Genomic DNA, 15,761 nt, shown 5'->3' with positions numbered 1-15,761 from the left:
GGGACACATGGACCATGGGTGGGTACCGTACTGGGAGGGTCTGACTTACCTCTGGTTCCCAGATGTGGAGTCTTACCTGAGCATCTGTGGCTCTGACAAACACTCAGGAACTTTCCTGCATATCGGTGCCAGAACAAAAACCGTACATACACTCGCAAGAAAATAAGTTTTTCACAAGAACTCAAGTCATGATGTGAGGTTTGAGCTGATGCGTTGCTTAACTGTGATGCAGCCAACCCTGGGAAAAATTTGTTCTCCTGAGTGTTGGCTAACACAGTTGGTTCTGCACCAACTGCATCATCTCAGCTTCTTCTAACCCTCTGGGAACGGGCTATTCATGTGTTACCCTTTAAGGGAGCAAGGAGTCCTTCCTACATAGACTCGTCTTATCTGTTTGTTTTTACTCCAGTACTGCACCTTATTCTTTGTAAACTGGCACCAGCTGCCATTGCTTCTGGAAAAGCCTGACCTAAATACTTTCAGTGGGCAGGCTCTTCTCTGTTTTGCTCTACCTCTGTTGCTGCAGGAGTAACTGCAGGCATACTCAGCCTCCTTTTGCCTAGTAGGCCAAATTCACCTAAATTGTCTACCAGGCCACCTTCTTTTGGTCCCTCTCTGAGGTTCACATGGTGAAGAGCAGGGACGTGTGCATGTGTCATGTGTCTCCCGTGTAGCTCGGATAGCATAGCTGTCCTCATAGATGTCCTTCTCAGCAGGGAGGATGACCCATCTGGACCATTGTGCCAGTGCAATTTACTACTCTTAGTAGTAAGGCTAGTTCCAGAGCATGGCATTTTTCTCTGCAGTCTGACCCTTTCCCACTAACTCAGGTGATAGAGCCATAGGTCCATACATGAGAAGATCTAGTAGGAGTTACTGATATCTCTGGTCCCAATATGTTGTTGAGCCACGTGGTACATCTTCCCTGGCTTTGCCTAGTTCGTTCTAATGGTTGATACCTGAAGTGGCACATCTGCCCTGGGGTTTGGCTTACTATGATCGACCTCTCATTCATCACTTGTTAGTATGTGAGTAGTTGTAGCCTCTTCTAAGGGATTTCTTACCTGGATGTGGCTTATCATGAGCAGTTATTGTAGCTTTATCCTTCAGAAGAACAAGTGGATTTCAGCAAGCATCAGCTGTTTTCTATCAGCAACAAGCTGTTTTCTCTCATCTACACTCAATGGCACCTAATTTAACCTACTGCTGGGATTTATCTCCAGCTGCAGGTCATAGTACTTGACATGGTCATTGAGGAGATAATCTTCCTTACCCTGATGTCTCCTCCTGCTTTCAGCTCCATGTCCTATGCCTCATTTTCATTTCTGCAGACACTTATGATATTTATAAAGCACTCTGAAGGTGGTGATGACTTACAAGTCTGACAGCGTTTTCGTACCCCTGTGCTTCCCTTCCCTGTTTCCTCTTAATATTGGCTGTTTTGAAGGGAGGACTGGGTTAGAGGAAAGATGAGGCAGCATGGAGCAGAAGGGGAGCTCAGATATCCCTGGCGGTCTGTAGGCCCTAGTACAGCAGGGCTAGGCAGTTCACAGCACAGTAACAGAGGAGGAGAGGAGGAACTGCCAGAAACAGGTATGTCCCAGCTCTGACAAGCAATGGCATGAGAGTGGTTAATGCACAAAGGTGACACCCCTCCAGTCACACATCATTCAGGTTGTGTTTGACCATATCTTGTTGAGACACTGATGGCAGCCATTGACCCATTGGGGTTTCTGTTCTCTGTGCTTCTGCTGCTGACTTTGTACAAGCTATAGAGACCCCAAAGGATGTCATCTCCTCTGTAACCCTGACCTCTCCCAGGCTTTGTGCTGCTGATGTGATTTGGTACAGCATGGTGGAGATACACCCCAATCTGAAGCATAGCATTTGTATGTGTCCTAGAGGCACTGAAAGGTGATTCCCCTCTGTACCAGAGCATGTTTGACAGCAAGTATTTTGGTCTACTGCCTTGTTCTCTGCTTTCCTCTTGGCATTAGCTGAGGCTGAAAAGAAAAACCACAACAATCTCTTGGCCTGCCCATCAAAACAGAGGGGGAATCTTCTTTCATGGAAGCAAGCCACCAGACCTCATTGATTTAACGAGGCAAATTCACCAGAGAAAATACCCTTCAGCCCAGACCTTAGTCAGACATAGATGCCCTTCGTATGTCTTGGGAAACCACAATGAGAATTTCCATGGGAACGCGCAAAACCTCTCCCCACAGGCCTATGACAAGAGTTTGTGCAACTTGAGGGAGAAAACCCCCGAAAGCCACACTCTACATCTAGCAAAAAGAAACTCCTCAGATAACAGATACATAAGAAAAAAGCCTGGTTTCTAGTAGGCTGGTTTTGGTGCAAAGCTTGAGCTTTTGATGCTATGTTCTATAAATGTGTGTAACACAGGAGAATCACAAAAGTACAGTTCATTTGTTTCCAAATCATTAAACTGATTAAATGGATCCAAACTCATTAAACTGATGTAATTACTCTGCAAAAAAAGCACCTGCATGTCACTTTGGTCATAAGGAACTTTACTGGGTGAACATCTATGTAAGAATGTTAGGGTACGTAAGAAAAGGAATAGAAAATTATGGTACGGAGTCTCCTAATGTTGATACAGAAAGCAGAGAACATCCCAGTGTTCATTGGGAAATTGTGTACAAAGAGTCACCCCAGCTCAGAAGCATGACTGCAGAGCTGGAGGAAATTGAGAAACTGCCCAGAAAACTGCAGAAAGCCCTGGAAAACTCTCATAGAGGAGCAACTGAAGAAGTGAGAATTGTGTTAAAGGGGAAACTGTAGGGCTCACGATGTAAAAAAAATGAACAGTCTGGAGAAAGACGATAATGCTTTATGTTCTGCCCTGCTTGTAACATGGAAGTATTCCAGAAAATTAAGGAGTATTATTTGAAACTGATAATAGGAATAACTTTCACATACTGTGATTAATTAGTCCAGGAAGCTTTCTGTCAAGCTTCAAACCCCAGCAATATTCCCAAAAGGCTTGGCATTTGTGTGAATAGGACTACCCAGTGCATTTATTGTACAAGTTTAGAAGTTGTGAAGTTTTGAAACCTCCTGGTTGAGCTGAGGCACATCTCAGTGCAAGGGCTTCGGAGAGAGAAATTCTTCCTCACCACCTGTTGCAGGTACTTCTTCTTTTCTGAGACAATCTGGCACAGAAAGGATGTAACAGCTTCAAGAAAAGAGGTATCCAAATGTGAGCATGTCCTAGCTAGGGAGATCTGGAAGCCTACAGTCTTAAGGTGTCTCTTCAGTTTCTTGAACACCCTTGAAGTGATTAGAAGCAGAATGGTCATCCGTCCAGTAGTCTTGCTGGGACTCTGACCTGCTCTTCCAGTACAGAGCCAAGGATCATCCCCATTTGCCCTCCTTTTTTCTCCAGCTGAATAGCTCTATGCATCCTCTGCAGCCTGGCAAGACTTTCCTTAGCAGAAGACCTTGGTTAATCCAGGGTTATCAGATTTAGTTAGTCAGACCCTTAATGCTCTGTTGAGCCCAGTCATTCCAAACCTAATTAGCACATGAGCTGTCTTGTGGAGCAATATCCTAAAATAAACTGTCCCAAATAGCTACAAGCTGAGTTTGGTTTGGGATGCCAGCCCCTGAAAAGGATAAGTTTCTCCTCTCAGAAGAAAAGTATTTATAATCATTAGGAGTGCCTGGTCTGCTTCATAAATATTTTATTAAGGTTCTGGCTTGCCTTTTGTTAGTTCTGTTGCATGGAAAATATTCTGTTACGTAAATTGATGTTGCGGTTTCATCCAGATCCTCTGAGTTCTGCTTTGCCACTGGCCATGCAAACATGGAAACACACCCACACATCAGGACACTTGAAGAGAGGCTGGTGACCAGACCAAGGATCTGAGAATACTCTTGTATGTGAGCAGAATGAAAACCTTGGGACGGCTCAGAAGGGTGGCAAATGTAGTAGAAAATATGGTACTTTCCCCACCCTAGCCCAGGGACAAGCAACAAAATTAAATGCCCGTATGTTCAAAAGGACTGATAGACTAACTATGTATAATTTGGTGTGGAACTCATTGGTTCAGGAAGTTACAAACCCTAAAATTTGCAAGATTTCAGGAAAAAAAAAAAAAAAGCAGGATGTTATAAGGGATGTCAAGAATATGTAACGCTATGATTGTATAGGCTCCTAACTTTCTATAGTTGTGTTATGAAACCCACTACTAGACATAAACTGTTCTCATATGAAGGAGACTGCCTTTGACGGGGGGGAGTCTTGTAATAGTCCGAGGATTTGTTCCCATTTCAGAAGCTTCTTGTCGTGTCATCTTGGGAATCATTCTGCCATTTTGTCAGCCACTATGAATTCTGCTGAAACGAGCTTCAGACAGCATTTGGACTTGATTACAGTGGACCTGTTTGTTCAGGGACCTGACCGAAAAAGGGTCAATAAATGTACAGTCTTGACAGTAATCAGGCAAATTCCCTTTTCAACCTTATATGTTACAGGATCTTTTCCTGTAGCTACCTTCAAGGGACTGCAAAATCCAGCCTGTGATCTAAAAGCATTTGGACATCAGCCCAAAAGTATACACGGTCCTGATGTCCCTGAGAGAGCAGGACAAATTGGATGCATTAATCTCATCAGATGCTGTCTTTATTGGGCTGTTACTTGGCCTTTTTGCTTTGTAGCATGCTATCATCCACAAATCGGGGTGCTGCCAGCCTCCAGACTGTTGAATTGCTTATTGCATATTCTTGCTTTGGAGAGATGGAAAATTTCTTCTTGTGTATCCTGTTACTGTTTCTGGTCTTGGCAGAACTACCTAGAGCTAAGAAGCATTAAAGTTTCCTGCAGTCTTTGCAGGAGTCAGCTGTTGGACGTAGCTGCTGTTTAAAAAACCATTTGTATGTGCACTATGTGGAGGAACATCTAATAAAACCAGGCTGCTGCTGGGATGTTTTCTGTTTGTGCTTGATTTTGGAGCTCCTGATCTGGTTACATACAACACATATTAAATAACATGTAGGATTGCCTGATTTAAAAATAATACAGCTATGCAGATGCAGGCATTCTTGCTGTCTGGTAGAACTGATGCCCATCTCTGCTAGGTAATGCCACACCTGCATTGCTTCTCCTGCTAGGTGATGGCTACCTAGTCCTGATAGCAAACCGTTGCACCACTGCTGTGCTCAAGACTGAAAATAATCCTGCTGGACCTTTCTGACATCTCCAGCGGCTTTATTTATGGTGCCTTGTGGGATTGTACTTCAGTTATTTCAAGAACTTGGACCTACTGTGGTTTTACTTCACTGTCCTGTAGCCACCTTTGCCACCTGCTTTGTTTTTGCTGTGTTGCTACATGGGCCTGTACATTTGTAATCTGCTGTCCCAGAAATGTTTGTTTTTCACTTGATGGTGAGCGATTCCTACATACGTGGAGCTCTGGACTGAATAGGCAGTAAGCATGATTTTACAGCCTCTCTAACTGAGTTATCTTAAGACTGAGTTCCTTATTGGTCAGCCTTTCTCCAGTGATTGCTGATGCTTTTGCCTTTCAGGGAGAGTTCAGGATGGTTTTGCAGCTGTGATTCCTGCAAGGCGTGGTCTAGACAGAAATGCAATGTCAGTTTTTATCTGGATGGAGAGGAAGCAATAGTGAAGCTATGCGGCTGTGGAGTAGCTGGAGTCCGTATGGATGTGCTGACCTGTACAGCAGTGAGATCACTGTGAAGACAGACCTTTGTCCCTCTCAGGACTTAGCTCATCTTTTTTCCCCAAGTCATTAAGGTAATTGAGTATCTAGATCTACTTGAAATGGAGCTGTTCTCATGTGCTTTTTCTTTGTTCAGATGAAACTTGTTTCTGAAATTATCCTCCCATAAGCCTTGGCTAAGCAGAGCCTCTCCTTTGCCACGGTGTGGACAATAACAAGTTGTCTGAAGCCAGATTCCAGTAAATGTTATGGCGGAAAGTCCCAGGGGGCCAGTGGAAGTGATTTGTGACTCGTTGAGAGGTCTTTCTGAAGTTTAGTAGTTCTTGAGGTGCTTCAGATCATCAGCAAACCCTGAAACCTCCAGTGCTGTTGACAATATCTCCATATTAAGCATCCACACCCTTTCCATCTCTTGCTGTCATCTCAGGAGCCTCTGCTCTGGCAGTGCACACCTGAGCAAGAACAGCTGCTCATTCGCCATTGCCTGTAGCTGTGTAACACACTTTGGGAGCAGCTTTGCCATCTTGTACACCTGCAGGCATAGGTCAGAGAGTCAGCTTTGATCCTCAAAGCGTCACTGAGTTTGATGCCTGACTCCCTCAGCAGGACACTTTATTCCCTGCCCTCCTGTGGCTGTTGTGATGGAGAGTTTTGAGCTCACAGCTTCCAGGCACAGGAGCTGGTAGGAAAACCTTCATTCTGCGTTTCTGCTGGCTTTGACTCTGGTTCACCCACAGCTGCTGGCTGTGTTTCTGTCAGTCCTCAGCTGCAGCCCCTGGCTCCTAGGGTCCTCAGGCAGGCAGGTCTGCAGAAGGAGCATGTTCATCAGGGAGCCAGCTGACAGTCCTGCTTTGCAGCTAAGCCTTGGCCAAAGCTGTGCAGTTAAGGAGGAGTTAAGCTTGACACCTTCAGCTACTGATTTTGCCCAGCTATTTCCTTTGCTTATAGGATTATTCTTCTTTCTTCATGGATTCTTGAGTGCTACAGGAACCCTTCAGCAGCCAGGCTCCAGCACCCAGGCAGAGCCCTGTTTCAGAAAGGAATTGTGTAATTTCTGCTCTTATGAGATCTTCTGTATGTTTTCAGAGTGCTCAGGCAGAAAGGTGCTATAGAAGCATGGTTCATCTTCCTGCTGCTGCCACTAGAGCAGCGTCTGTGTTAAGAAAGGATTTACTCTGTCTACAGTTAATTCAGCCACAATTTTGGTCTGATATTAACAGCTAGAAACATCAGTCTTTTTCTCCTCTGTGGATTTGCATGTAGTAATTAGGAGCATGTGCGGTGGAGGCTGGGGCAGAGGAGGGCCAGTGGGGAGGAGGAGCAGGTTCCAGCTCAGATCACCTCGTTGGATGCTCATGAGTCACAGCCTGTAAGTGGCTCCTGCCGAGTGCCACATGCCAGATGATGAGTCACGGAGCAAGAGAGCACAAAAATGGGAGAAACTAGTTTGGTGACTGTCTAGCTCCTGTGTTAGCTGGTATAGATCTGCTGCTTGAGCTATTTCTGAATGTCTTCCGTAACTCAAAATGCGCAAAGCAGGTGGGGCCTCTTTTCCTCTGACTGGGAGGCAATACTTGCCTCATGCCTGTTGTGTTCATCAGCAGGAATGCACATTACCTATTGCTTATGTTCGTCTCACACACCCTCTCATCCTCAGCTGGCAAGCCCCTCAGCCCTGGCCTGTGCAGCTCCTTGCTGTCATGCGCACAAGGGCTGTAATTGATCGTCATGTGCTGCAGTTTCCATTTTGAACACATCATAACCCTGTATAGTTCTGGGATGTAATGATACATTAATCATGAGCTTAGTCAGGCTGTCCTGGAAACCACTGGAAAAAGCCCTGGCCCAGGCAGCACCTCCCTGAGGAAAGAAAATAGAAGTGTTCTTTTCAGGAATCACTGTTTGCTCAGGGGCAGGAGGGGAACCAGCCTGAGCTGAGGCACAAATGTATGAAGTATTTAGTTTTACTGCAGCTCCATTTATGTACAGGGTGCTGGAATATTCACCCTGGGACCAGGCAGACCACGATCACTATGCTCCCTGTTCTCCGAGGCAGGGAAGAAGAGCTAGAGTTTTAGGATGAGTCAAACAAGCAGTTTTTTTCTCCTACACCTTTTATTTCCTTAAACTGGATGATTTACCGAGGCATTTAATGAAGGCTTGAGTTTGGCAGAGATGTATTAGCTGGCAAGAAATAAACAGATGTCCAAACAAATACCATTGGCTAGTCCCACCCTACAGCAACTTACACGCTTCCTCAGCTCCACCCTCTTCTTACTCACACGGGTGGTTCAGACCCGTTCCCAGGCCACTCATCCCGTGCCCCTCGCCCCATCCTCTTCATTCACGCTGCTCCCTGAATGCACTCCAGCTTGCTGGAACTTTCCCATTTAATGTTTTTTAAAAGCATTCAGTACTTTCTGGCAGCTTTTAGAGTGGCAAAGCTGGAGCAGGGACAAACTGCCTTACTGGGATCCTGGAAACTGGTGCTGGAACCAGTGAGCTCTGAGATTCCCTGTGCTGTCTGAAAAGTGGCTTTCAGTTTGGATTCATCTCTCAGCCCTTTTGCCTGGAGGTAGACTTACAGGGAGTAAACTGAATATATCTCTCACTGCGGGGCAAAGAAGAGAGGTCTGTATTGTGCCCCCATCTGCAACCTCACAGAAGCCTTTGCTTTTTGCAGCATTTGTGATCATGTTTGTTTTGTAGACCTGTGTGGTTTCTTCAGGCGTGTTAATGCAAATGCTCTGTATCAGTCAGGGATTCACATAGAACAACACTCAACGAACAAGCAGCTGCAGTACAAAGGGATTTTTGCTGGCTCATCTATGTAACTGAATGCCCAGATTTTAACCCTGTTTTTTCCATCTTTCACCTTTGAGTGACATGGTGGACCTTGGTCAGTCTGAGGAAGATGATAATGACAGTGAAACCATAGCCATTCAGAAAGAGACAGCAAGAACCTTCACAGTTAAAGGTTTCCATGAGGCATTCAGTTTGAGATTTGAGATTTGTAGAAACAGAAATCTATTCAGAAAAGCCAGCCTCTGAATAGCCAGCATCACCTCCATCTGACTGTTCTGATGATCGTACCACTGCCTCTTCATCCTTGGTGCTACATATGCACAAGCTTTTTGCATTTAAATCACATTTATTTCTTACATTTCTGCATGCTTCCCCCAGTATTGCATTACATTTTGTGAAGAAACTTGTGTCACAGTGTGACCCGGCCATCCCACATGTGCAGCTGAGAGGACTGATCAGAGCAGGGTATTAAGCAATCAGCGATGGAACTCCAAAAGCGTGGCTGGAGGCGTAACAGATAGTGGGGTATGCCTGGAGATATGTGACCAACACACCTAACACATCAACACTTAGAGGCAAGGCTGGTGTTTGCAGCAGCCCCCTCTAACTGAAGAAGAGCCTTGCAGACCAATATGGAGCCAGCTCTGATGGCTTCTGCATCTTCTCAGCAGCATTGCAAAGGCAGGAGGTTGTAATCCAGAAGCCATAGAGCTGCACTGCCCACCCTTAAAATCAGCACAACATCCTTAGTTTCTGAGGACAGGACAGAAGGGAGATTTGGAGGCATGAGGTGCAGAGCCTGAAGGGCTCAGCTCTGCAAGGTGCTGCATGTCCCTCTTATCTGTAGCTTTCTGCCTCCTTTCTACAGCATAGACATGGCTTGGCAGGCAGCTCTCAGATCAGTGCTGAACCATCTTTTGTTGCTCAGTGCTCCTCTCCTGCTTCTTACCTAGAGCTTTGCTGCAGTTAATGAGTCTTTGACATGTGTGTATATGTATATATATATATACACACATATGGAGATGCAGGCATTGATCACAGAATCACAGAATCACAGAATGTCAGGGATTGTGAGGGACCTTGAAAGATCATCTAGTGCAATCCCCATGGCAGAGCAGGAACACCCAGATGAGGTTATACAGGAATGTGTCCAGGCGGGTTTTGAATGTCTCAAGAGAAGGAGACTCCACAACCTCCCTGGGCAGCCTGATCCAGTGCCTGTTAGCCTCACTGTGAAGAAGTTTCTTCTCGTATTTAAGTGAAACCTCCTGTATTCCAGTCTGTACCCATTGCCCCTTGTCCTGCCACTGGTTGCCACTAAGAAGAGCCTGGCTCCATCCTTGTGACACTCACCCTTTATATATTTATAAACATTAATGGGGTCACCCCTCAATCTCCTCTTCTCCAAACTAAAGAGCCACAGCTCCCTCAGCCTTTCCTCGTAAGGGAAATGCTCCGCTCCCTTTATCATCTTTGTTGCTCTGCGCTGGACCCTCTCCAACAGTTCCCTGTCCTTCTGGAACTGAGGGCCCAGAACTGGACACAATATTCCAGGTGTGGTCTCACCAGGGCAGAGCAGAGGGGCAGGAGAACCTCTCTTGACCTACTAACCATCCTCCTTCTAATACAGCCTAGGATGCCATTGGCCATCCTGGCCACATTGCCTCTGGTGTTGGTTTTATCTGCCGTTTATCTGAAGAAGCTCTTTCTGTTGTCCTTGAGCCCTCTCGCAAGGTTTAATTCTAAGGAAGCCTTAGCTTTCCTAGTTGCCTCTCTACACCCTCTGACAACAGCCTTATATTCTTCCCAAGGGGCCAGCCCTTGCTTCCATGATCTGTAAACTCTCCTCTTCCACTTGAGCTTACCCAGCAGATCCCTGTTTAACCACGCAGGTCCCCTAGCTCCCTTCCTTGACTTCCTATGTGTTGGGATGCTCTGATCCTGAGCTTGGTAGAAGCAGTCCCTGAATGCTAAACAACTATCTTGGGCCCCTTTTCCTTCAAGTATCCTTGACCATGGGATTTCCCCTAGCAATTGTTTGAAAAGGCCAAAGTTCGCCCTGCTGAAGTCCAGGGTTGAAATTCTGCTTGGTATTCTCTTCCTGCCACATGAGGTCCTGAACTCCACCATCTCATGGTCACTGCAACCAAGGCAGCCCTCAACCTTTACTGCTTCAACCAGACTCTCCTTGTTAGTGAGGATGAGATCCAGCAGTGCACCTCTCCTAGTCGGCTCCTCCACCATCTGCATCAGAAAGTTATCAATACACCGGAGAAGCCTCCTGGACTGTGGCTGGCTGAGCAGTCCTTCCAGCAAACATCAGCGAAAATCCCCCCCAGTAACCAGGACCTGTGACTGTGAGGCCACTCTCAGCTGTCTGTAGAAGGCCCCGTCAACTTCCTCAGCCTGATCTGGTGTCCTGTAACAGACACCCACAACAGTATCACCCCTGCCAGCCTGCCCCTTGATTCTCACCCACAGACTCTCATCTCACCCCTCATCCATGCCTGGACAGTACTCAATACATTGTAGTTGCTCTCTCATGTGAAGAGCAACTCCACCACCTCGCCTGGCTGGCCTGTCTTTCCTGAGAAGGACATAGCCATCCATGACCACATTCCAGTCATGTGAGCTGTCCCACCATGTCTCTGTAACTGCCACCAGATCATAATCACCCAACCAAACACAGGTTTCTAACTCCTCCTGCTTGTTCCCCATGCTGAGTGCATTGGTGTGCAGGCATTTCAGAGAGCGAGCTGAGCACACCGATTTCACCCTGGCGGGATGGGAGGCCTCCCAGTCTTCATCAGTTCTAAAGTGCTGCCTGACTGGTGCAAGCCCATTACAGCCCCATCCCCCTTCAAGTCTAGTTTAAAGCTCTCCAAATGAGCCCTGCTAATTCCTGTCCCAGCATCCTTTTGCCCCTGCAAGATAAACCTTTCCTACATACCACTGTCTGGACTGGTGTCTTATAAAACCAGCCGTTGTCAAAGAATCCAAAGCCCTGCCTGTAGCACCAGCCTTGTAGCCAGTCCTGTATGGACTGAACTCTTCTATTACATCCCACGTCGTCACCTGAAAATGGAAGGAGGGAAGAGCCCCACTTGAGCCCCAGGGTCTTTCACCAACCATCCCAAGGCCTTGAAATCTTTGTTTATTCCCCTCAGACTGTGGGATGCAGCTTCCTTCCCATCTGTCTGGAAGATCAGCAGTGGGTAGTAGTCTGTTGGGTGCACTAGGTGATATCCCTGATCCAGGCTCCAGGTAGACTACAAACTTCCCTATGATGAGGGTCAACTCTACATATAGGGCCCTCTGTCCCTCTCAGAAGGGAATTGCCTGTTACAATTACCATTCTTTCTTATCAGAGGCAGTCTTGAGGTGTGGAGTCAACTGCCTCTTTCTTTGTGACCTTGTAGGTGGGCCTTGTGCCGCATCCTCACCTACCTCTTCTTCAAGATCCAGGACGTCAAACCTATTATGGAGGGGCACCTTGGGAAGCAAATTCCACACCACACCATAGGTGGCTGGCAAAAAGCTGTCCTTCTCTGCTATTAGGGAAGCACCCCAGTGTCAATTTAGGCAGGCAACCAGCTCTGCACAGCCTTTATTCTAACCATATCTGTTTAACAGAAACCATCTGCAAGTCGGGCTTGTCCAAAATTATTCAGCACTCCAATAACCTTATACACCATGGGTTTGGACAATAGTTAGGAGTTCAATTACTATGCAACTGACTGAAACTCAAAAGGATCAGATCCTAAAACTCTAGAGTGGTGGTTCAAAACGCACATCTTCCCACTCTGTGTCTAAGTGACGACTCTACACGGTACCTAGATCATTTACCAGTTTGGCAAGGTGTTTCAGTCCCCAGGGAATGTTCCCTAGGTGGCCAGTCTGAAGAGAAGAGTCTTCAGCTACAGACTGGCTACCTCAAGGAAGACCAACTCAGCTGGGGTCTCCGGTAGGCTCCATTTATACCCAAGTTGAATCTGAGCTGTGGTCATCTATGGTAATTGTCCAGAACCTTCTTTCAACCAAGGTGTCTTACTGGTCAGAGGCCTTGCCTATCAACCAAGTGGTGTGTACATGACCATAGTGGTCTATCAGCCTAGAAGTTTCTGTTGCTCTTGGGAGTGGGGTGGGCGGAGGGTGCATCTGCCACATCTGCTCTGTATTAGCTTGGCTGGAGTGAAGCATCCACTGGTAATGAAGTGTCTGGCCTTCTCCAGGTAACCCTTAGCACCTCAAGAAAGAGCTGACTGAATAAACAACCCATACCTCCTGTGTAGCAGCAGATGGTGTCAGTATGGAGAAGGTAAAGAATTTTGAAATTTGCAGTCAAAGTGACTCTTGTACTGATGTGTTTACAGTCATGGTGTTCCCTGTGTGTCTCCCTGCCTTGCAGTGCCACCACACGCTTTTCTGGGCAGGGATCGATCATTGCTGTATGCTGTGTCTGGTGTTATATGTATAGGACTGAGCAGGATTCAGCTCACTGTGGGCCTGTGCTATTGCAAATGATAAATAAAAAGAATGAACTGATTTGGCAAGAAGTGTTCAGGTACAGTCTGCTATCCCCTCATCTGGAAACTTCCACTTGCAAAGAGGTGTGAAGGTTTTACAAAGAGCTGATCAAAGCCAGCAAAATCCAAAATTACTTTGCTTTCTGGATTTTATTCTTCAGCAGCAGTCCCAGCCTAGCAGACCCTGAGTAGAAGAGGAAGGATTCTTCTACAGTCTTCCAGAATAAGGGTGGGAGAGACAAGGGCTGGTATGGCCAGGGAGGATGCTCTGGTTTTGGGAACTGAATAATCCCTGATCTGGCAGTGCTACTGCCAACCTCCCTGCATCCTTGAGGCAGGAGGAAGCCAGGAGAGGTGTCCCAAGGGAAACAGGGTTATCTAGGTCACAAAAGAAGTCATGCATACCCCTAGGGAAGCTGTCAGACCGGCTCTGGGCAGGAGCTGGCTGTACGCTGCCTGTGATATTGGACCTCAGAGCCTGGTGCTGGGAGCAGGCTGTGGATGAGGGCAGGGTGGGCATCCGTCTGCTGCAGCATCTGCGTCAGCCAGTGAATCACAGCCCGCCCGGGGAGCCTGTGCTGCCACTGAAACCAGATAGCTGGGCTGAGCTGCTTGTTGCAGCCAGGGCTCCAGAGTGACAGCTGGGAAATGGCTGCGTGTCAGATCTCTTGACATTTTGCTGTCAAATGTCAAAGTGTGCCTATGTGAGCCTTGTCCTCCCACAGCAGCATCTGCACCAATGTGAAGTGTGTGTCGCTCAGCAGGGCTTGTCAGCAGATCGGTGCTGGGAGCCAGCTCCAAGCAGCCATTTCCCAGAGACAGTGGAGATTCAGTGCTTCAGCAGTGAAGCATGCTGTTATCACGGTCTGTATCCTCAAAATTATGCTCTTCAAGTCTTTGCATTGTGGCAACATTCAAAATATAGCAAAACCTTATGGGGAGACATGATCTCCCCATACATTACAATCAGCTACCAAACCAGTAACAAGGGCAGACAGACAGTGGGGGAGCAGCTTTTTCGCCATAGTTCTGGAGAGGGATTACAGGATGAATAGGGGCTCCTGCTGCTACATGTACAAGCAATGGTGTGCAAGGTAAAAAATGGGGCATGAGCACTGCCTCAGCTCCTGAATACCACTTTCAGTGTGCGGGTGTACTGGACACAGAGCCAGGAGCTGCTGTTGCCCATGATGGTTCTTGAACACTGTGAGCTTGGGAATCCCTCATGTGAAAGGTCTCGGCCCAGGAACTGGGCTGAGGACAGACTCCTTCCTTTTGGTGGCTGTGGGAAAGGAGCCAGAGGCTTGTGAGACAGAAGACAGAGGAGTCACTGAAAGGGGAGTGAGGGGTGATATAGGCATTATGGAGGCTATATGTGGGGTATGGGTTAGGGGTCCCACAACAGTCCAGCTGGATGTGGTCCAAGTGGTCCAGATGACCTTTCTTCTTCAGAGCCTAATCCTGGGTGAAACATCCCAGCAGAGACAGACATGGAGGGTGAGTGTGTCCCTTGTGTAGGTATCATTATGATCTCTGGTGGAGTCTACCAGAAGGTTTGTCTGTTCTCTAACAGTGGTGCTAGCATTAAATTTTACATCATTAGGTGTTTACTGTAAACACTAGGTCCATTTCTATCTCAGTATTTTTTTCCTGCCAGCATCATCCTGTGTCTGTGAGAAGCACTACTATGAGTGGGAGGAAAGTACTTCTTTTGATCATTTTTTAAGCACCTTTTAATTGCTATTCTTATGCCATGAAGCTGAAAGTACTGAAAAAAAATTAAGTCCTTGATCTTTCTGTGGAGCTGTCTCATTGCTTACACTGTTGTTCTAACTTTACTTATCTCACATTTCTTAGTTGCCTTCCTGGGCTCCCATGTGCCCTTGCAGCTCTGCTCCAGATCCATTATCTTCCCATAGTCACAAATGCTGGGGTAAAGTACACAAACACAGATATTGTGAATGCTACTTTCTGGAGCCTGAATGTCAGCAATTGCAGTGGACCCAGGATCCAGGAGTCCGGAACAGAATCATGGTGTGTAGTGTCAATGTGTTTTAAGTACTGGGAATGCCTGGATGAGATATAGGATGTGGAATGCTGACCAAGTGTGTCTGAGCCAAGGTTTTCAGAACAAGTGACGGATATATGAGAGTACTAGGTCGTTTTTTAATCCCTCATGATCATCCTGGATCACTGTTGTCTTTTGTGATTTCTCCCTCTCCTTGCTGCCTTAGCTTCCCTCCCGTGCACTCCTCTATGCTGGCTTCTTTGACGTGTGAAGGGAAGGCAAGAGGGAAAACCCCTCCATACTGTCCTGGAGGTGATTGCATGTTGGACCTCTGGATTGGATGTGGAAGGAGGAATTAGTATGTTCTCTGCCCTCTCATATCAAATGCTGGTGAACACGTTCCTCTAGCTTTATTTACTGAACACTGAGGGAGTGGGGGTCTTAGTGTCCTGCCTGTACAGCTCCTGGAACTGTGGGCTGTGTCAGTCATACTGTTGTGAAGTGCAGCAGGTAATAAAATGAGAAGATAAATGCCACAGATAACGTGGCAGAGTGCTAGTGGAGAGTGAACCAGGCACCCTAGACCACAAAAAGAACCAGTTGGAGCTCAGGCTTAGCCATCAGCAAAAGGTCAGCAGAAGGCAATGTGCTGTATGGGACCTATTTAACCATCACCAGTAGCTTCCCATGGCCTCACTGAAGTCATCTGCTGCT

This window comes from Nesoenas mayeri (genome assembly GCF_963082525.1).
Source record: "Nesoenas mayeri genome assembly, chromosome: Z".
In the NCBI taxonomy this organism is placed as follows: Eukaryota; Metazoa; Chordata; class Aves; order Columbiformes; family Columbidae; genus Nesoenas; species Nesoenas mayeri.
This window is presented reverse-complemented; position numbering follows the sequence as displayed.